We start from the raw sequence: 22585 nt of genomic DNA on the forward strand, positions 1-22585 counted from the left end.
ACAGGTTCAGATATACTGAAAAATAGACTTTAACCCAATGCATACCATTGGAAAAGAAATAACATATGTTTGTACAGAATGCCAGCTCACAATTTTAAAACTTACAAATCTTCAATTACTCAAAAAACCCCGCTACCCTGGCCTTTTAAAACCCAACTGTATGTTTGTCTCAATGAGTTCTTTTACAGCTACACATTAAAAGCCAATGCTGACAACACACTGTGAGGTTTGTTTTTGAATTGTGTTTAAAAAAAAAAACAAACTGACTTGTGTTTTCAGAGCTGGCCTCTGCTTTCCAAAAAGTCTTTTAAGAAAGTAGTCTAATTTATTGTATAACTGAAACTTAGAGAAGAGTGTGGTTATTTACATAGTTTGGGATTCCCCAAATTACCAACACTGTCTAAAAACAGAAAGATTGCTTTTTTTTCCGTCCTTGACGCCACCGAGGTTGCACGCGTGAGGCCTCTCCCCCGCTGCCGAGTGAGTGGGGAGGCCGGGGCACGGGCCAGTCGCCGTCGTGAGCGTCGCGGAGGGCAGGCAGGGCGCGGGGCCGGGTGCGGAGCAGGGCGCGGGCTAGGCCTCAGAGGGGACCCTCGGGCCGGGCCACGCGCGGCGGCGCACGGGCCGGGAGGCCTCCCGGCAACGCCGCCGCCCTCTCCGCACCTCAGGATGCGCTACGTCGCCTCTTACCTGCTGGCCGCGCTCGGGGGCAATGCCTCCCCCAGCGCCAAGGACATCGAAAAGATCCTGGACAGCGTGGGCAGAGAGGCAGACGATGACCGGCTCAACAAGGTCATCAGTGAGCTGAACGGAAAGAACATCGAGGACGTCATTGCTCAGGGCATCGGCAAGCTGGCCAGCGTGCCTGCTGGCGGGGCTGTGGCCGTCCCAGCTGCCCCAGGCTCTGCAGGTCCTGCTGCGGGTTCTGCCCCAGCCGTAGCAGAGGAAAAGAAGGAGGAGAAGGAGGAGGAGTCAGAGGAGTCAGACGATGACATGGGGTTTGGCTTGTTCGACTAGAGTCTCGCTCCCTGCAAATAAAACTCTTTTTACGTAAAAAAAAAAAAAAAATAAATAAATAAATAAAATAAATAAAATAAAATAAAATAAAATAAAATAAAATAAAATAAAATAAAATAAAATAAAAATAAAAACAGAAAGATTGTGCTCTGTAAAGAGAATACAAAATGAAGTGAAAATCAAAGCTTTCTTCTTATATTTCTGTTTGAGTTTCCAAGGAAGTCCCTCATGGTGGTAAGTGAAAGAGGAAGCCTGAGGTCTACATAAGCTCATCAAAGCATGGTCATACTTACATTTGAAAGGCTGAGACTAACCAGTCAGAGAAAAGTGGATTGGAAGGCATGCAGGAGACAGGAAGAAGGAGAGGCATCCTTTCAAAGATGAGGTGCCCAGGTCCTGTTCGTCTGCGGAGCAGTAGATGGCCATGGAGAGGGCCACTGAGAGCCCTATTTCCTTCTCTTTCTTTCCAGATTTAATCCAACGTGTTCCTCTTGTACAATGTAACATTAACACGGGCTCTATAATCAGCTACACTTTTGTACTTCCTAGCTGAGGAGAATGTTTTGAAATGGAGCGGGCAAAATGAGAATGGCAGCATTTTGTATCTTTCATTTTACAGGGTACTTTCTGAGGATGGTGGGGTGTGAAACGTAAAAGGGATTTTAATGATTTGCCCAACAGAGGACAACTTGGGGAAGCTCAGTATAGAGAGCGTTGTGAAGACGGCAGGCCCAGGGTTGGAAAAGAGGCAAAAAGGCAGCAAAGACAAGCTTCCTCTTACAAAAGTAGACCTTGCTAGGTCTCTTGTGTCAGAGGTTCAGCAACCCTGGGCTTTGCCTGTTATATAAAACACCTTCACCCTAGCATCAAGCCTTTAAAGAACATACCTGTAAAAAGGCAGGAAAAATAATCAAGAAAAGTGTTTAATTTTTTGAATGATGAAAGCAAGATTAAAGACAGATGAACAAGACAGCAAAAGTTGTATATATGGTAGCTCACAGCGAACAAAAAATGTGACAATGAATATGTGTATGTTCGTGTATAACTGAAAAATTGTACTCTACACTGAAATTTGACACAACATTGTAAAATGACTATTACTCAACTAACAAATATTAAAAAAAAGTTATATATAGGCTGGTTGTTGATGTTAGAAATGCAAGGTTGCTACTTTAAAAAATAAATGGCAGCATCTTCTCCAAGTGTAAATATGTAAATATTTAGTGTAAACACAGTGGGTTCATTTTGATAAAATGAGCAAATGGGGTGCATGACATCACAATTTGACTGAAATATCCAGGAAATATAATTGAAGTCCAAGTCAGTTTATTTAGACTTAATCTATTTAAATAATCACTTCAAGTCTTCCTTTACTTTAAATGCTAGATCAGTCCCATGTATTATTTTGGAGTTTCTTAACCCTACTCTACATATGAAAGGTTTACCTACAAATAACTGATAGGCATCTGTGCTTAGGAATGTCCTCCATCATTACAACATAAAACATCAGGAACAAGTCAAAGTCTGATGCGAGTTTTACGGACAAACGAGACCAAACCACTTGGGATGAGGGGTGATCATCTACTCCTCTGTTGGTGACAATCTCTCAGCCTTGGGCAAGAATGTAATTAACATTATCAAATATTTATTTGGTACCCAAACTAGGCCCTATGCCTGCTCTTTTCTGGTGGTTAAATAGAACTGAAACTTCAATCTCTCGAAGAAAATTCTAAGAATTCACTTGTGAACTGAGCTCTAAAAATTAATATTTTTACATACTTACATCTATTGTATAACTCACTTATACTGGAGCCAAAACGCAAAAGGCTAAATCCTTAAAAGCACCCAGAAGAAGGTAAACTTGATCTTTTAAACTAAATATCAGGTGATTGAGGACTTTCAGACTATGATTTTTTTTTTTTTTTTTTTTGAGTAGAGTGAGGATGAGTGTTTCAGACTGAGGGAAGCAATCAGGGCTCTGGAGAGCCTATCTCTACTTTCAATTAAATATATATATATATATATATATATATATATATATATACACACACACACACACACATATATATACACACATACATATAGTATATGCATATATATTTTATATGTATCTAAATATATACAATATATTTAACCTTTAGATGATTCTGTTGCAGCTATTTTATCTATCAGGATTTTAATTTGGGGGGTATTCTTAAAGTCATTCAATAAATAGTTTTATTCTCATATTATTTTCATCAGTAGTATGTAAATACACATCTTTACTAGGCTAAGCGAATCCCAATACTTGGTTCTTTTCTTCATAAGAATAGTTTATTTCAGTGTGTTATTGCCCCTCTGGTTGTGAGATCAGAATTGGTGGCTTGGAATGGTTGTTTAACCATGATAGCACGGGGCCAGCTGGAAGGGGAGGAGGGCCTAGAAGGAGATATACCTCCAGAAATAGCGCCAACATTGAGAGACAGACCTTGCAGCAGGGGCTGGCAGGAAATCCAGGGAAGCAGAATGCATAATCTAGAGTTGTGATCTTCAAACTTGAGTGTTGATGACAATCACTAGGACAGTTTGTTGTAAACATGGAATCTTGGACCCCACAGCTAGGGGTTCTGATTCAGTGGGGTTAGGTAGGTCAGAATAAACGGTATTTTTCAACAATACTCCTGGGTGATTCTGCTGCAGGTGGTCTATGGCCCTCACTCTGAGAAACACTGATCTAGAGGTTGCAAGATGGGGAGCAGGTGATAGTCACTGGCAACAGAAATGTTGCATCCTGGGAGTAGGCTGCCATGGAAGGTGGACAGTGCTTCGGCTGAGGAACTCAGATACAGAAAATATTCTGAGAGCTGAACTGGCAAGCCGTGGTAGTAGGAAAGTCCCGAAGATCCCATTTCCCAACTGAGACAAGCCTCTAGCCTTTGGAAGGAGGACTATTAAGAATAAGGCAGTGCTGTGTCCTGGAGGGCAGGGGCTCAGACCAAGGGAACAAAGCATCCATCTGACCCAGGGCATCGGGGGAGACTGGGACTTGGAATAAAACCCTGTTAGGGGTTGAATTGTGTCCCTCAAAAAAGATAAGTTGAAGTCTCAATTCCCAGCACCCCAGAGGGATCATGTTACAACGAGGTCACTAGGGCAGGCTTTCATCCAGTATAGCTGGTGTTACAAAAAGGGGAGATCTTGACAGAGGGGCAGAAACGTGCAGAGGGAGGATGAGGGGAAGACCCGTGGGAAGGACATGGCCACGTGGCCAGAGCGGGGCCTTGGCAAGCTTGGATTGCTGGCCATGCTGGGAGCAGCAGAGTCAGGAAGAATCCTCTGCTAGAGGCGTCAGGGGAGGCATAGCCCGGCCAACACCTGGATCTCAAACTCAAACGTGCCCCCTAAACTGCGAGAGAATAAATGTCTGTTGTTTTAAGCCACGCAGTTTAAGGTGCTTTCTTATGCAGCCCCAGAGAACTAATAGAAACCTTACACTTCCTCCCATCCCCAACGCCTCTACCCTTGCTCCAGGACAGGACCACCTGCAGCCTGAATGGTTCCAAAAGCTTCGTGATGAAGCCCTCCTTTCCAGTTTTGCTTCTCTCCCCTCCATTCTTGACTTTGACCCAAGCAATCTTTCTAAACACAAACCTATCCATTCATTTGCTTGCTTCAAACACACTGGCTTCCCATTTCTTTTAGGATAGAGTTCCCACGCTGTGTCCTGGCTTATAGCCTTCTTCCATTTGGCCTTGCTCACTTCCCCATCCTCACATCTTGTGATTTATCCTGTTTCTCTGACACTTCACCCATTCTACCTTCCAAAACTAACACCCAGTTCTTAGAATATGTCATGTTTTCTTTCCTTCTAGGCTTCATGGATACTGAATCCTCTGCTTAGCACTTTCCCCCCGCCTCTGTTGCTGCCTAAGTCAATCACATTTTAGGTCTTTTCTTGGATGTCATTTCTGTGACTCTTGGGTTTGATGTCCTTCTTGGTGGTCACAGCATCAGTCAGTGCCTCCATCACAGCACTAGTAGTACCTGGCTGACTTGGATGCCACTGACTTCTTACTCTTTGGTGCTAAATGTAAGTTCTAAGAGGGCAGGGTGGCTCCCGAATTTCCATCAGGAGAGGATTTGAGTGGCAATCTGGTTACAAGAAGGGCTAGGAACTTATTTGGGGTGGGGTGGGGGGTTAGTGGAGAATTTGGGGTGTCTAAATCCTTTCCAAACCATTCCTCGTATTGCCTTTGGCAGGTGTCATGCCTGTCTTGTCCACAACTGTGCCTAGCACGTAATAGGTGCTCAAAACACATTGATTAAGTGAATTACTGATTGAATATGTGGGAAGTTCCATGATTAGTTCTTGTGCCCAAGGTCAGAGCCAGGTGCACTGAAAGTCAAATGGAACTAGACTATCTTAAAATCCTTCCACCTAAGGGCAGGATTGGTTGTCAGTGGCTCAAGCTGTTGGAAGAGGAGAGATGCAGAGACTGGAAACCAGGCTAAGCTTCATTCTGAGAAAGGCTGACTAGTCATTCCATCCTCAGTTCCTCTGGACTGATCCTTCCTGCTGCTCATCAAAAGTACAGCTCTCATTATCAGCTCCTCACCAGCTGCTTCCTTCTTTTGCGGCAAAAAAAAAAGGGGCACCATTTCTCCAAGTGGATGGTCTACATAAGAGTGATTTTACTGAGAGAAGTGCCAAGACAGCGGAGTAGAGAGACTCACAGCTCGCCCTGCCCCACAAATACACCAAGAATTACATCTATAAACCCACTGAATCGCACAGAACACCTACTGAACTATGGCAGAATGTCTCTTGCTGCGAAATACAGGAGGATTCTCACAAAATACAATAAACAACAAGTTCATACTGTACAGCAGAGGGAACTATATTCAATATCTTGTAGTAACTTATGGTGAAAAAGAATATGAAAACAAATATATGTATGGTCATGTATGACTGAAGCATTGTGCTGTACACCAGAAATTGACACAACATTGTAAACTGACTATACTTCAATTAAAAAAAAAAGAATGATTTTACTGATCTCTAAAGACACCATATGGCAGCCACTCTCTTATGTGCTTGTTGAATGGACATGGCCACTCAGGATCCCATGAAATGATGTCCCTTTAGGGAGTGGTAACAGGCTGCATGAAAAAGGGACATTAAAATGGAAAGGGATAGGAAGGGAGAAGAAACATAACTGAATGTTGAACAGTGGAGGCAAACTTTAGAGGAAGAGTATATATTGAGCTTGAAGAGACCAAGGAAGAATCCTGATAATTACATTATCAGACAGCCAACAGCTGTTTATTATCGCCAAGGAGTACTGTTCTAGAAACTAAGGAGGATATGGAAAGAGGCCAGAACTTCCACAAGTGCACTGTATACATTAACGGCATAGGTACAATGGAACGTCTGTGTGGAGCTAACACTGCGTTTCTATGACACATATTTAGGAGAGGACCAGATCAGGGAAGAGTCCAGCAACCATGTGACATTGTAGGTTTCCTACCTTTATCTTTTCCATTGGAATTGTAGGCTACACTCTGGGCCAAAAGGGCAAACTGGTTTCATTTCAAGTACCAACTAAAAGAGGTAATTGTTCAGAATGATAGCAGCTGGGGTTGAGAAGAATTCTGAGGATATCCAGGCTCACTGGAAAAAGTGTCATGTCTGCCAACTGGGGAGTGGGGGTAGGGGGAACAAAGGCACCGTGTATTTACATAAAATTTCCATCTCTGTTCTAGATCATTGGCAGATATTTGAGTATCCTCTGGGGCTTTCAGTCCCTACTTCCTTCCTAACTATAAGTTGGAAGTTTGTACTTCTAGGTGTTCTTTTGATAAGATAGTAGTAGATTTTGTCTTCTAGGTTGAAAAATAAGAGATTCAATTAAAAATGCACAGATACTTATCCTACTTAATGAGCAATCCTACCAACAGGATTGCTCATTAATAACCCAAGAAATTAAAACAAGTGAAGTACTCTTAAAAACCAATTAAATAATAAAGATGAAAGAAAATTCAGGCAAATGTACACTCTCATACAACACTGAACAGAGTGCAATTTGGTGTAAACTTTCTGGAAAGCCATTGGAGAATATATAATGTATGAGCCCAAGATGATCATATCCCTTTACTCAGTGATTTTAACACTCTAAATTTATCTTAGTCATATAATCAATTAGCTACAAGGATTTATGTTTAATGATATTTAATGCAGCATCTTTCTTAACAGCAAAAAGTTGAAAATGACCTAAATATCTAAAAAGATGGGACTGAATAAATAAATAATGTTAAGTGCATTAAACAGAATAATATGGGAGCCACCCCCAAATCCTCACAGATTATTAAAAAATATATTATCTACTCAGTGAAGAATACAGGGGGCAAAGCACTGTCTGTTGTAGGTTGTAATTTACTGAAAATATAGTCTCCTCTTTAATCGTGTGTGTTAAACGTGTGTCATAGGCACACACACACCCAAGACTGAAAGGTAATACACCAAATGTCAGCAATAATTTCTGGATTTGTGGATGAATTTCAATTATTTTTACTTTTCTGTGCTTTCTAATATTTTTCACACTGAAATGTAAAACAGAGAAAGAAGATCATTGCTTCTTAAAAATTCACCCATGCGCTGGGTGGTCGGGGTTTAGCCTGTCTACTCACCCCCAGCTAGGACTGAACAGAGTTCTTTATCACAGTTTGTTACTTGGCACGTATCATACAAAACAGGCCACAAATGATCCCCCCGACCCGGTTTCTATAGAGAAAGAGATTGAACATCGGAGTGAAAGAGGGGACATAAATAGAGTAAAGTCAGGCTGCAAGTCATTGGCAAGACCTTCAAGACAATTTGAGATGCCGGTTTCCTAGCCCCACACTTAAATCCCTCCACCACACTCTGTTCTATTGTTCAGGCCCATTTGGCTGTCACATGCCTTCTAATCAGTTAGAATTCAGTCTTTGCAGAACTGGATCGCGAATGAAAAGTGTTTTTTTTCCCCTTTTGTCTCAACTGCTGTTGAAGTCTTCTCTAAGGCCTCCACACTAACTGGCTTTCCAGCTTCAAAGAGCCCTTCCTATTTTTTGTGACTCTGGGATGTTTGTAGCTGTACATACTTCATGTAGCCATTCTTTCCCAGAAAACTTTAACTTTGTGAGTTTGTTAATATTGACCTATCAGGTATTATTTATCATTGGCACTGGTAATTTTGAGGTAACATACTTCCAGTTCTAGATATTTTAAGATTGTTATTTTACCAGTTACTACAAATGAAAATGTCAAAACCAGGGCTTTTTTTTTTTTTTTTTTAACACAAACAACACAATTGGTGGAGTTGGTTAGGGGTATAGAGGCAGCCTATTTGTGATATAACAAAGAAGGAAAGAATAGGCCTAGAAGCACAAAAATCTGTCCATTCTTTGTCTGATTTAATCTCCGACTTGCTCATAACTCAAGTTCTTTTTTCCTACTTTCTCAGAGACCCAGTGTCTCAACTGTAAAACAGAATAATTTATGCTCTTCACATGAAACACAGGGTTGGGGTAGGCATCCCACTCAAAGTGGAGATTAGTTCAAAGTGATGCAAAAACCTTACAAGTTCCATCAGCTTCTTAAAGAAGTATTTCAAATAGTAAGATGTTATTAAGCTACTTTAATATTTCATTAGAGACAATACTAATACACCTTACATTTGTATAGAACTTGTTTGCCAAGCAATATGGTAGAGTAAAAACATATTCTCAGTTAAATGTGTCAAATACTAACTTCTAAAAAGCCTTTTTAGATATTTAATATGTAAAGTAACATTATTTAATATAAACAGTGTGGGTATATTTTATGTGAATTTGAATTATCTGGATTAGAATAGTACAATATAAAAATAAAAATAAAATTTTCTTTAATGTACAGAACTTGAGATGAGAGTCCCCAAATTAAAAAGGTATCACCAATCACATGACTTTAAAACTGGTGGGCCCTGTGGACCATTGATGCTGTTGCCTGGAACGTGAGAACTTCATTTTAACCCCTTAAGGAAACAAAAATACAAGCTTTCTCTCATTAGAACTAATCCTGAATAAAACATCTTGAAATAAATGTGAGCCCTGAATTAGTCAAAGTCTCTGGGCATCTGTCCTTTCTGTAACAGGCTCCTGTTCCTCACATAAAGACAATCACGGGCATGTCAGCACTTATTATCTTGAAAGCCTCTTGTTTTGACTTAGTATTTAGGTAAAAATTAGGTCAAACACTGTCAGCGTTTTGAATTCAGGTAAACACACTATCTCCATTTGCGGAAACACCAAGTACCTGGCCTATAGTCTTTAAAGCCTCAGCAAGACTCCTACAACTTTCTTCCATTAGGAAAGGAGTTTATTCCTAATCCTGAGCAGGCTTGGATGGCTGTGAATGACATTGACTTCCACTGCTTGATTTTCAGCTCTGCTAACAGCTTTCTAATGGCTAAATCCAAAGATCTATATTTGGACCTCTTTCGTTTGGCTTCCCTGTGTTATTTGCTTCTTGAAAGCCTTTCTTTTGCTCCGCAGACATGGCCCTCCACAGTTCTGCCTGCAGCATTCCGCTTCTGTCTTCTGCTTTTTCCTCCTTTTCTGCACGTAAGTGGTGACTCACAGGGTCTTTTTCTCTCCATAACGTTTTCCTGAGTGATCTCACCTATTCTCTTGACTCTAGCCTCCATCCATACAGTCGTGACTCCTACCTGTGACCATCTTTCGTTCTGCACACCTGATGGAATAACCTCAGGCTCCCAAATTGAATTCATTCTCTCCGCTGTCCTCATCAACTTGTTCTTAGCCTTTTAATCTTCCCTCTTCCATCAAGGGCATCACCCAGGCTCCAAATTAGAAGACAAAGTCATCCTCAATAACTCCTTCTCCCTCACCTCTAACTATCCAGTTTCTTGTCCACAGTTACTAATTCTGTTATAAAACTACATGTTAAGTTTGATTCCTCTTCTCTATCTCCACTGCTACTACATTAAAGGTCTTCCTCATGTCCTGCTCAGACTACTACAGTGGTATTGTAAGTGCATCCCTGCCACCAGTCTCTTCCACCACATAGGTCACCCACCACTCCACTGTCAGAGTAAGCTTTCTAAAAAACAAGGCTGATCATGCTTTAAAACTTCCATTGGCTCTCTCATCAGTAGAAGTGTTTGAATAAATGAACAATGTATTTCTTTAATAGAAAGTTAATATTATATAATGATTAAGAGTCCAGATTCAGCAGTCAGGCATAGTTTGACTCTGGAGTTTATTATCTGAGCGACCTTGGGCAGTATCTCCAAGCTTTAGTTTAGGCACTGCCTAACCAAATGAGTTTCAGAAGTAAAAGATAATTTCCAAGTGAATGAAATCAACGGAGAGCTGCAATATATATATATAAAATTCTGGTTGCATGAGTACACACCCTGTCTTTTCAGTCACAATAGGTACTCACTTCCAAAAGGATGATCAAGATTAGAAGTATTCCTATATTTGGTTATAACCTTTGCAAGGGCTTAGCTATTTCTCAGAGGATTGCAAGCACTTACTGAGACACTAGCTCATCTTTCTTTTCTCGACTTCCAAATAAATTTCTCGTACATAGCTCTGCAGTCATAAATCATTCTGGGATCCCAGACCTTGACTCTCCAGAGCTGTAGATCATCACCGGAACGTAATTCTCAGATCTCTGGGTGCCACTCTGCATATTCCAGCCCTGTATTACTTTGGCCTCTTCTTTGAAGTTCAGAAGTTGGTGTCTCCACATGTACATTCTCAAGGGTTCCTTGCTTTCATTGTTGGAGACAGATTTCTTAATGTAGATTTCTTAACACTTCTTTTCCAGTACTTTGGATTCATAAGATATTGTGAGGCATCCATAGTTCTGGTATAATCTTTCAATGAACTTAAATTACAATCACAAAACAGCAGAGCTTGAAGGGGTCTTAAGAAACTGTTTGATTCAGCCCTCTGCCCTTTAGCCGTTGTCATAGCATTTTCTCTTTGGAGTAAACTAGATGATTTATTTGTTTTTATCACACCTGAGCAGCATGGCTTTAGTGTAAAAAAAGGTTTAAACTGGTTTAAGATGAGATGGGTTTGGTGAAAGAAAAGGCCATCGTCTTTATGTCAAAGGAAATGGATGTTGGGAGTCGGTGAGCATATATCACAGCGTCTGAACAACAAGTTTCCCTGGGGTGGACTGGAATTCCAGGGGTTCATGATCTTGTCAAAATCAAGTGATGGAGAGAAATGGGCTCCAGATTTTCTTTGCTGCATCAGACACCGGCAGAAAGAGGCAGTGCTAAAATGAGAAATAGTAGGACCTTCATTTTCTCGCATATAAATTATTAGACAGGACGGAAAATAAAGATTATTGATCATTGGGTTACAGCTTCAAAAGGAACAGGTGTTCTGTGGAGAAATCAGTTTGGTTTTGTGGGGAAAAACAGACCATCCTGGGAGCAATGGTGCTAATACCTGCTAAGCCACGTGGTAAAAGCAAATTCGTTAGCCACATGGGACCAGTCAAGGGAATCCGACAGTTTTGTAAAGGTCCTGGTGTCAGTCCAGGACTATTTGATAGGGTCTCTGGTACCTGAGGCTGAGGTCTTTTATGTATTTCTTGCACATTTACCATCTGCTTGAGCCTGTGTTTTTTGAGTTAATTTATTTCACATGTTGTTAGACCTGGACGAAACCTTACAGATCATCTGGCTTCTTGGTGGGCAATTTCTGTGCACCAAGGGCCAGGTACTAATGTAAATGTGTGTGCTGCTGGGCCTGGGTGAGAGAGAGTGGTGGGGACTAGGGTGGACTGGGGAGTGGAACACCCCCCCCCACACTCACACCCCCGCACAAACGCTCTGCCTGTCAAAGGATGGATAGGGCCACAACTTTGCAATGGCTAAGCCTCTAATTCTCTTATTTTGTAGAGGAAGAAACTGAAGCCCCCTCTGACTAATGGCAAAGCTATGAATAGAATCTGGGTCTGTTTCCCAACCTGAAGATTGGGGGAAATGCATTCCTGAACGTGGAAGAAATGCCACATCACCAAGAAGTGCCATTGCCTGCAGTGGCTGGAGTGTGGGCTTCAGAGAGAGAGGGAGGAAAGTGATAGGAGATGGGGCTGGACCACGAAGAGCATTCTCTCCCAGGCTGATGGATTGAGGACCATATGGCCTACTACAGCCCATCGCCGACGCAATTAAGCTGTTTACTAAAGAACCACTAAGACCAGCTACCTCCTCTATCTCTGTATTTATTATTGCGCCCATCTTAGCCCTAGCCCTAGCCCTAACAATGTTGAAAACATTGGAAAATCAAAAAAACAAAATCAAAAACTTAGGGGGCCACTAAATTACAGTCCAACAACTTGTCCCTGAGAGGATGCTGTAAAGAGAGATCACACCTTCACTGCAGGAAAAGCCTAGGGAGTGTGTCAGGCAGAGTCACATGAGGCCAGACCAGGAGGCCAGTCTTCAGAGGTGTTCCCTGCTCTTCACAGACTCTGCTCAGCCCTCCAGGCAGGGGCACCACTCAATACCAGCCTGTGACCGCTGAGTGAGACATGGAACCCATCCCACGAGCAATTTCCTTTGTTGATAGAGTTGGGCAGAAAGGTTGCAAGGGGCTGAATAACAGTGATCATAGCCAATATTTGTGAAAATAGAAGCAGATAACTTGAAAGATTCCTTTGTCTTAAAGAGACGATCTGTCTAAGTAATTTACTGACCAGAGATAAAAATTCTCAGTTCACTTCCTAAGGCCCTTATTATCCAAAGCCTTCCTTCTGCCTCCATCCTAAAATAACGTTCTCTTTTTAGCAATCATTTGATTTACTCCCCGCAAATTATAAAATGGAAACGGCATGAATTGTGTAATTTTCCTCTTGGTTAGTGTTCCTGTCTTACAGTTTGGAAGACAAGGAACCGTGGCTCATGGTAAAATGACCGTGAGTAGGGCCTCAGCAGGTCCAGTCATCAGTGTAGGGACAGCCTTTCCCATCACCAGTTTCCCCTTTCAGTGCTTAAAGAGTGTTCATCTCTTTGTTTTTCATCCCCTGTGGGAAGACATCTGTAAAGAATGGGGGAAAATGCCTATAAGCTCTATGGGCAGCATCACATGACATAATTTGTCTTCGGAAACTTCAGTGTTTCATTAGCATCAAAGAAATGACAAGCATTTCTGGGCCATCACTTACAAGAAAACACAGCTTTATGGGAGATTACACATTTTTTTTTCTCCTCTACAAAAATTTATGGTGAGAATGAAACTGTACTCTAAATTTGCTTAATTCAAACTTGCCATCAGCACTCTTTCTGCACAGGACATGTTCTTTGGCTTTATTGGGACCTCCCATACGTTGATCTCTGTACAGACAGTCCCCAACTTAGGATGATTCAATTTACGACTTTATAATTTCATGATGGTGTGAAAGCGATATGCATTCAGTAGAAACCATCCTTTGAATTTTGCATTTTGATCTTTTCCCAGGCTAGCAGAGCAGGATATGTGGTACCATTCTCTCTCCTGATGCTGGGCTGTGGTGGCTCTCAATCAGCCATGACATCATTGGGATAAACAACCGATGTACCTACACTCTGTATTTCACTTTCAGTACACTGTTCAAGAAATTACACAAGGTAGCCAACACTTACTATAAAGTAAGCTTTGTGTCATATGATTTTGCTCAACTGTAGGCTCATTTAAGTGTTCTGAGCACGAAGATGGGCTAGGCTAAAGTATGATGTTCAGTAGGTTAGGTGTATTATAAAGGCATTTTCGACCTAAAATAGTTTCAACTTACAATGGGTTTATTGGGACATAACCCCTTCGTAATTTGAGGGAGATCCATATTCTCTCTATCCATGAGACTCTGTGTCTTTACTTCTTTATCTAATCTGGTTTAGATTTTACTGCCTATCATTTTAATCCTTCCCTTGCTAACTTCCTGGCCAGTCTGTCTTTAGTTGCACCAAATGGATGAGTGGCTGCTAAGTGGGGGCTGCACATCACTGAAGAACTTCCCGTAGACTGGAGGGATGTACGGACCAACCATCAGGTTTACGGAGCCAGAACTGTGGGATAGAGTCTATGCATGTGTGTTTGTGCCTCCAAAAAATTTTAGTGTGATTCTGACACAAACTCTGGTGAAGAACCACTGCTCCTACCAAAACTCCATGCTGGCTAATCCAGCTGCCTGTCTTTTCTGTGATTGCATCAGGCAGCTGAGAAGTTCTGGGGAAATATCACATTACATGCTGATCATTATCATTACAATTTCATGATCACCAGCCTCAACTGAGTGCTCAACACCACCCACGCAACCTGCCAACTTTCCCTTGACTGACTCACCTACTCTCCATAGTTACTATTTCAGAGCTTCCACACTCTTTGGCTTCTCTTCTCTTCCCTTCTCAGTTTCAGCAGACAATTTTGCCTCTGATGTGGGAAATTCACAATTATTTGCAATAAAATTGACAAGCCTTCTTGTATCTGTACCCATTCTCGTTTTCTCCCATCCTGCTGCAAAGGAAGAGGGAAGAGGAATATCTTCTCCTACCCGAAGCTGATCCTTTCTCATTTCCTCTGGATCTCATCACTTCCCACCTGTCCTAATAGGCAGGAGGCAGAATTCATTTGACATACTTTTTACTAGTCATTTTCTCTTCTTGGACAGTTGGCCACTCTGTCCTTCTTGAGTCACTCTTCCCCTTAGATTTTTTTTTTTAAATTGAAGTATAGTCAGTTTACAATGTTCTGCTAATTTCTGTTGCACAGCATAGTGATTCGGTTGTACACACACACACACACACACACATATATTTCTTTTCATATTCTTTTTCATTATGGGCTATTACAAGGTATTGAATATAGTTCCCTATGCTATACATTAGGACCTTGTTGTTTATCTATTTTATATATAATAGTTATTATCTATAAGCCTTGAACTCCCAATTTATCCCTCCCTATCTGCTTTCCCTCTGGTAACCATAAGTTTGTTTTCTATGTCTGTTCTTGTATTTCTATTTTGTAAATAAGTTCATTTATGTCTTTTTTTAAAGATTCTACATACAAGTGATATCATATAGTGTATTTCTTTCTCTTTCTGGCTTAATTCACTTAGAATGACGATCTCCAGGTTCCTCCATGTTGTTGCAAATGGCATTCTTTTATTCTTTTTTTGTGGCTGAGTAGTATTCCATTGTATAAATATATCACAACTTCTTTATCCAGACCTCTTGTCAATTGATATTTAGGTTACTTCCATGTCCCTTAGCTTTTGTGATACTACACACTCTTGGTTTCTTCTGTACGTCATTTCCTCTCCCCCAAATCTTTCTTACTGGTTTTTCCTATCTAACTTTTAACTGTTGAAGTTTCTCAGGGCTATGCCCTTCCATTTTGCGTTCCACTCACCATTTTCTTCAAATCTCCATCTTTGTATCGTAGTGTGTGTGTGTGTGTGTGTGTGTGTGTATACACATATGCACGTGTGTGTTTGTTCAGTATAGGAACTCAGGTGGGCAAAAATACAACTTTTTAAAAACATTCTCATGTTTTGATTTCTGTTAATGGTGGTAACAATCACTTTGACTCCGGGTTTCTTGCCCTCAATACTATTCACATTTGGGGCAGAATACTTCTTTGTTGGGACAGCTGTCCTGTGTGTTGTAGGCTGTTTTAGCAGCATTCCTGGCCTCTGCGGACTAGATGCCAGTAGGTGCCTCCCCTCTCCCACTGTACCAACTAAAAAACATCTCTGGACATTTTCAAACATCCCTCAAGGAACAAAACTGACTCTTGGCTGAGAACCATGGGTGCATAATCATTTCCTGTTTCATCTCTCTCCCTTCCCCCTCCCATCTCCCCAGGAGCTGTTAGAGGCTCTGGGGGATTTATGTATTATCTTGGCATTGAAAGAGAAACCGTTGGGCTGCAATCACTTTCCTGCTGCATCCACAGTTGATGTCTCTCAAAGACTGTTCCCTCAACCAGCTCACCTCAAGGCAATTGCTCTGCTCTGGGTTCAGCCCTCTGCCTGGTAGACGGGGCTCTGGACTCAACTCAGGCTGGGGTCTATTCACCTTCTGAGACTCAGCAACATTTCCCATCTCATCTCCGACTGGCGGCTCACCCCACAGCCTCTCCCTGTGGGAGTGTCTGTCTCCCTTCTCTGCAGTCCCACACTTCAGTTCTCTCTGTGCTCACTCAAGACCCTCCTTCAGACACCGCAGGTACAGGAGACTGGAGGTGCCATTGGTGGGATGTGGGTCTGCCTCACGTCCTTTTTCTCCTGCACCTGCCTGGTCCTTTCCCTTCTACTGGGGCTACTCCACATTGCTGGGGGCACCCAGGGAGGCCCTTTCCTCCCAGCATTCCAGACAGGACACAGGGGACAAGTCCCCTCCTGTCTTGTCCTCTGACATCTTTCTGGGGGTTTTCATCACTCCTTCCCATCTAAGGATTTGGACCCAGAGGCAGCAGCGTGAGAGGCCCTTTTACACAGACCCGCATCATTCACTCCCTTTAAGTCTTTTCACTCTCCCACATCTCTCTAGCTCCCTCCCTCAAGTGTCCTTATCTTTCCTTTGTGTTTCAGAAAAAACAACACTGGACTTTCTCATATAAACACCACGTTCTGAGCACTTCATATTTTTTTCCTTCTGGAACTCAAGAAACTTTTGTTTGCTTTCCTCTTTTGAAGCTGTCTCTGCCATAGGTTGCCATACCTATTGTGAAATTCAGTATAGGCTTTTGAGCCTACGGCTTCACTCTTGTTTTTCCTGGGAGTTTTGGTGCCCTCTCTTCACCGGGACAGTAAACCTCAACATTAATGTTCAGAATCAATGATAGAAGGACCGGAGAATAAAAAGACATTATCAAGAAGGAGAGAGAAAATACATTATTTCCGCTACAAAGGTCTGATTGTTTAACTTTTGAATTTCACTTTGTAAAAGCCTTTAGCGGGGCTCACCAAACATTCATTTCCATCAGAGATTCATCTCCATAGGGGCAGAGGATATGCTATCAGTTGCTCTACCGGTTGCCAGCCTTGGATGGGACACAGGGGATCACAAAGAGCTGACTATGATCCCCTTTCTCCAAACTCTGGAGTGGATCAGCCATAAAATAGTTTGAATCAACAGGAATCTGCTTTGAGAGGTACCACGGGTGCAGAACCTTCAGTCTATGCGAACATAGCCAATAACAAATTTGAAGGGAGTATAACGTGTGTAAATATGAGCTGAAGAAGTTACTGGCAATGCCTGGCTGTTTCACTGCCAGTTAACGGTCATTCATTTTTTCCCTATAACTCTATTCAGCTTCATTCTGGGCTCGTTCGAATAGGAAGCTGACATGATGTCTACCAAAAATCATTTTAATCTCCAAATTCCATAAAACAATATATGACACTCATATAACTCATTTTCCTGGAATGAAGGTTATAGCAACTAAAATGCTTTCCAATTTTATTTTTAGAAACTGGTTCATGCATTTACATAGAATTAAGTCTTGTTCCTTTCTGTGACAGTTGGGGAGTTGTTTTAAAGCTCAGCCAGTGCGTAAAGGACAATTTGTTTCTGATCTACATTTTTGCTTTGAAGAGACCATCAATTCTATTAGTAAAACAAGTGCTGTTTTTGTTTCCTTGAGAAGTCACAACCTGTACGCTCTCTGCCTGACAATATGAGACAAAATGAATTGTGATAAAATAGATTTTATGTCACAATGAGGCAACCTGACTTGGGGCCAAGGGACTGGTCTTGAAGAGTGACAATCACATTTACTGCATTCTAGAGCCGAGAAGGCTTCATGGCCCCGGCCTACAACTGCTTCTTCGTGGAATTCCCAAGCCCTTGCAGATCCGCGTGCAACCTTTCAAGAAAATCTAGACCTCAGCTGGTTCCTAAACCTCAAAATGACTGCCCACAGACAAAAACATAATTTAGAAAAGAAATTCTCACAAAAATACACAGATGAGATATAGGCTGAAAATGGTGTATAATTACTGGTACATTACTGATGATTACTGGTGCATTAGGACTTTGCTCTGATTAAAGAGATAATAAATCTTCAAGGAATTAAATAATTCTTAAAAGACAAAGTGACAGTTAATGATGGATTTCTATGTCCCATTAGGAAAAACTGAAAAGTACATTTACGTGGGAGGTAATATTTTTTTCTTTTTTCTTTTTTTTTAGTTTCTCGAAAGACAGGATAAACACAGACTATCATTTTTGGTTCAAATGTAGAGATCGAATAACAAGTAAATCTTTGGTAAACCCCTTGCAGTCTGGAGTTGGCTCAGAAAAAACAGAAAGGAGAATTCAGAAAAGCCACAAGGATGAGAGCCCTTGGCTAATAGATGACAACTCCCAAAGTTTATCTGCTGAAGCGGTTTATGTACAAACCTCAAACCACTTTTGTTAACTGACTGGCCCTCAGCATGTGCTACTGATCAATCATTTATATCCTGCCAGGTGACTTCTTTTAATACTGTTTTTGGTTTTTATTTATTACTTTCCCCAACTTTATATTTAGAAAACTTTCTAACCTATAGAAATCTTGAAAGAATAGTAAGATAAATACCCTTATATCACTTACCTAGATTCACTAATAGCTAACATTTGTGATAAATCTGTGCGCTCTTTGTATACCTCTCCCCCAACCCTTTGCAAGGAAGTTGCAACTCTATGTATCTCCTAAGAGCAAGGACATTCTCCCACGTAAACAACCACAGTACCATTATCACACCAGGAAATTTAACATGGTTATAAAAATATCTGATTAAACAGAACATACTCACATTTCCCAGATTGTTTCCAAACTGTCCTTTATAGCATTTTTCCCTGATCGAGCTCCAGTCAAGAGTAACGTATTGTATTTGGTTGTCTGATGTCCTTTGTCTCCTTAAATCTAGAACAAGGATCAGCATTTTCTGTAAAAGATTAGATATAAATACAAATATTTATATATAATATAAATAGTATAATAGTATAAATAATGATATAAGTATAAATAGTTTAGGCTTTGCAGGTCATACTGTTTCTTTCCCAACTATTCAACTCTGTTGCAGTAGAACCAAAACAGCCACAGGCAATATACAAAGGAATGGATGGTGGGGAGGGTATAGCTCAGTGGTAGAGTGTATGCCTAGCATGCACGAAGTCCTGGGTTCAGTTCCCAGTGTCTCCATTAAAAATAAATAAATAAAACTAATTAAACCTCCCCATTAAAAAAATAACAAACAAATAAAAGAATGGATGTGGCTGTTTCAATAAAACCTTATTAAGGACACTGAAATTAGAAATTTATAACATTTTCATGTGCACAAAATACTATTTTTTCTTTTTTTTCAACTATTTAGAAATATACAAACCATTCATAACTCATAGGTTGTAAGAAAAAACAGTAGGTGGCAGTATTTGGCCCACAGACCATAATTTGCTGACCCCATATCTAGAACAATCTTAAGTCTCTTTTTTTTTAAAGCAAGCATTTTTTTGAAATATGTGGAAATATACACAATTTTAAGTGGACTGCTTCATGAGTTTTCACAAAGTAAACACACTCACCAAATGCAACTCAGAATAAGAAGAAACTATGACTTTATTTTAAAAAAACACTTATTGGTGTCACCTAGGTTGACTCATGGGTGATTAGCATCAAGTTTATGTGTGCAACTGTAGAATCCTTCTAGAAATGGATTTGATTGTTGTCAGAGTCTTCACCCTCCATTTGGAGATCTGCAGTGATCCGAATGTTTCAGTCTTGACAGTCAGCCTGCTTTGGGGCAGCACAGCTCAGCCTCGCGTTTGGAGCTGTCGCAGAGGACACGACAGCTCCTGTAATTTCCATTCACTGCTTCACCCTCTTACCTACTTCTGTGTATCATCTTGGAGGGCACTCAGGCGGGAAGGTATTATTTTAAGAATGAGTTCAACAAAGGTAAAGATCAGCACGACCCACAGTCTGTCAGGTCTAGACTAAGTGAAGTTCACCTTTATCAGCAAATTCACTGTGAAGATTTGGCATCGTGACATAGTCTGGCCAGAGGGAAGCCATCATTCCTGATAATTAACCGTCTGATGAGACCATTTAAGGCAGTTACTGTGTCTTGTTTGCTGCACTTTATTTACCACAGGGTGCAAAAATCTCTTGGCTTTGTGAAAACAGAGCTTGAAAAGGCTCCTTTAGACGTGGGGATGGTCACGAGTGACTCACGGGATCTCCTGAAACGGTACTCAGCTGCCTCGCAAGTTCCCTCTGGTGGGTTCCAGATTTTCTATTTATTCTGGACATTTTAAAATCTGTTTACAATGTTTCTAGGGATTATTCTCAGTGTAAAGTGGGGATTAATGCATTCTTTCAGGACACAGAGCCAAGCATCAGTTTCATCTCTGAAAATGGCAGAATCGCTTGGATGGCTGTTGAAGACACCGGTCTTAATTTGAGAGCTGTGGAAGTATACGAATGCCTAGGCCTGAGCCTCAGCACGTGGGCTCAGTTACTCAGTCTTACAGGAGCAACTCTGTTTTCAGAAGCTTAATCTCATGACTATGTCTGCCACAGAACTTTAATAATCTCCTAGGGAATCTCACACTCACATTCCAAAATAAAGCCTGCATTTGAGAGGCCCGACATCAGCACTGAAGAATTGAACAGACTAGTGGGCTAGTTCCACTGCTGGGGTTCTCAAGCTGCTCCTTTTTATCCACCCGTAGACCTAATTTTATGTTAATCTCCAGTACCTCTCCCGGCCGCCTCCAAGCTATTTTCATTTGGCTAAAGGCACTTAATTATTAGCTCTTCAATTTTACCCATTTTTTTCTATGTTCACATTGCAAATGATAAAATGGCACAATTAACCTAAACAACATGGCAGAGAATCCCTAATAGAGAAAAGAAACCAATCAGATATTATATACTAGGGAATTCTAGGATGGGAAGGAAAAAAAAGATGTGATGAATCCTGGTAGGTTTTTCTTCTTCAGTATATTTATCACAATGTAACCTGAAGAGATGTTAGACTTTCTTCTTTTTATTTATGATGGGACAAGGTTGTGGTTGTTAAGTAAATCCCGGTCTCTGGGTTTCCCACTTAGCTCATGTTTCCATCTCAAAGCATAATAAATAACCAATGAAGAAAAACCCTGCCTAAACATTGAGATGATCTCCAAAAGTGTTCACATTAAAAATGCATGATTGGTATGAAGACTTCATTTTCACTGTAGTGCTGTTTCTGAGCTTTGCTGCGGTCATGTTTTTCTTTGCATTGTCTGTCTTAGCTATCTGACTTCGGAGCCCACTGAGGATGAAAAATGGGCATTTAGGGAACATATGGCTTTGGTGGTTCAGTTGCTGACCTGGCATTTCCCCCTCTGTAGCATCAGCCTTTGTTTTCTCAGCAATGAGCTTTAACTAAAAAAAAAAAAATCTCAAACCTGAGAGGTGGTGGAAGGAAGAGGGAGCAAGCAGATGATCAGTGAAGGTATATAAGTTGATTACATTATTTCTTTTGCCTGAAAATAGATGAACACACAACTCATCGCTCCTTCGACCCCAGCTATGTGAATTCTAAGAGTCGTGCAAACTTCTGCCAGAGACACTCACTGAGATTATCGGGCCTCCTGAGTCAGAGCTTAGTAACATAGATACGGTGCCCATATAGTGACTTTCATTTCACTGAAACCAAGTAACGACCTTAGCATGATTGAGAGAAGGAGGAATAGACTATTAAGTACGATTATTGCTGTTGTTGTTTCAGCAAGCTGAGGGACTTCTGGCTAATTATTTTTCTTTGTCATAACATGCTAGTAAATATCCTGGATTGCAGACTGTGAAATGGTTAAAGTTGGGAATACTAGCAATAAAAGTTCTCTCTCTTTTTTCCTCTTTGAATTCTTGGCTACTAAACTTTTGTTAAGCATGGGTAGGCTGCTGAGGTTTCTGTGGGAAATATCATGTTGGTCTTGGGAGGATTGCAAGGCTCAAGTCGGGTGTAATCCAGATTTTTGGAGTTTGGTGCTACTTGGCTGCCTGGGAAAAAAGGTTGAGAAAAGTCCCCTTTATTTCCACTGGGAAGTAGTCACTCCAAGACTTATTTGCCTTCCAGGACCAAAAATGTAAAGGGATGAGATACTTCATGTCAAACAAATGAAAGCGGTGAAGAAAACATGGCCATGATAGGCTAAGGATAGAGACCCTACCGTGAGACAGGAAGTAGTAAGTTTAATGTCTCTTAGGAGAATAGATCCAGGAGCATCTAGTTAGATTGGGACCAGAATTTTAAAAGAGAAATTCTTATGATTTTATAAATACAGTTGTTCTTCCAAAATATATTCCACATTTCTTAAGGGCTTAGATCCTTTGCTTCTCGATGTCTTCCACATAGAACTTTCAGCAGGGGAACTTCCACATTGTAATGGTTCAATACACATCTATGAACTCATGTTGTCCTTAAGTAAACTATTCTTACTAAGTTTTGTTTGCCTCTGTGTATATTTTGAATACTATTGTGATAGTGAACATTGAAGTAGAGCTTAGTCACATT

At 41.0% G+C, this 22585-nt stretch overlaps 1 long non-coding RNA gene and 1 pseudogene across 3 annotated transcripts in view; one reads left to right on the top strand and one right to left on the bottom strand.

Moving 5' to 3' along the window:
* The first annotated feature begins 413 nt into the window (after nt 1-413).
* LOC105074628 (large ribosomal subunit protein P2 pseudogene) lies at nt 414-1057 on the top strand (annotated as a pseudogene).
* Nucleotides 1058-1183: 126 nt separating this feature from the next.
* LOC105074627 (uncharacterized) overlaps nt 1184-22585 on the bottom strand; it is a 409795-nt gene continuing 388393 nt past the window's right edge. For all 3 annotated transcript variants that reach the window (XR_012507506.1, XR_012507504.1, XR_012507505.1), the window contains 2 exons: nt 18839-18970; nt 1184-11329 (listed from right to left, as the gene is read on the bottom strand). This is a non-coding gene — a long non-coding RNA (uncharacterized LOC105074627). The remainder of the gene's footprint in view (nt 11330-18838; nt 18971-22585) is intronic.

This window comes from Camelus bactrianus, chromosome 6, assembly GCF_048773025.1.
Source record: "Camelus bactrianus isolate YW-2024 breed Bactrian camel chromosome 6, ASM4877302v1, whole genome shotgun sequence".
In the NCBI taxonomy this organism is placed as follows: domain Eukaryota; kingdom Metazoa; phylum Chordata; class Mammalia; order Artiodactyla; family Camelidae; genus Camelus; species Camelus bactrianus.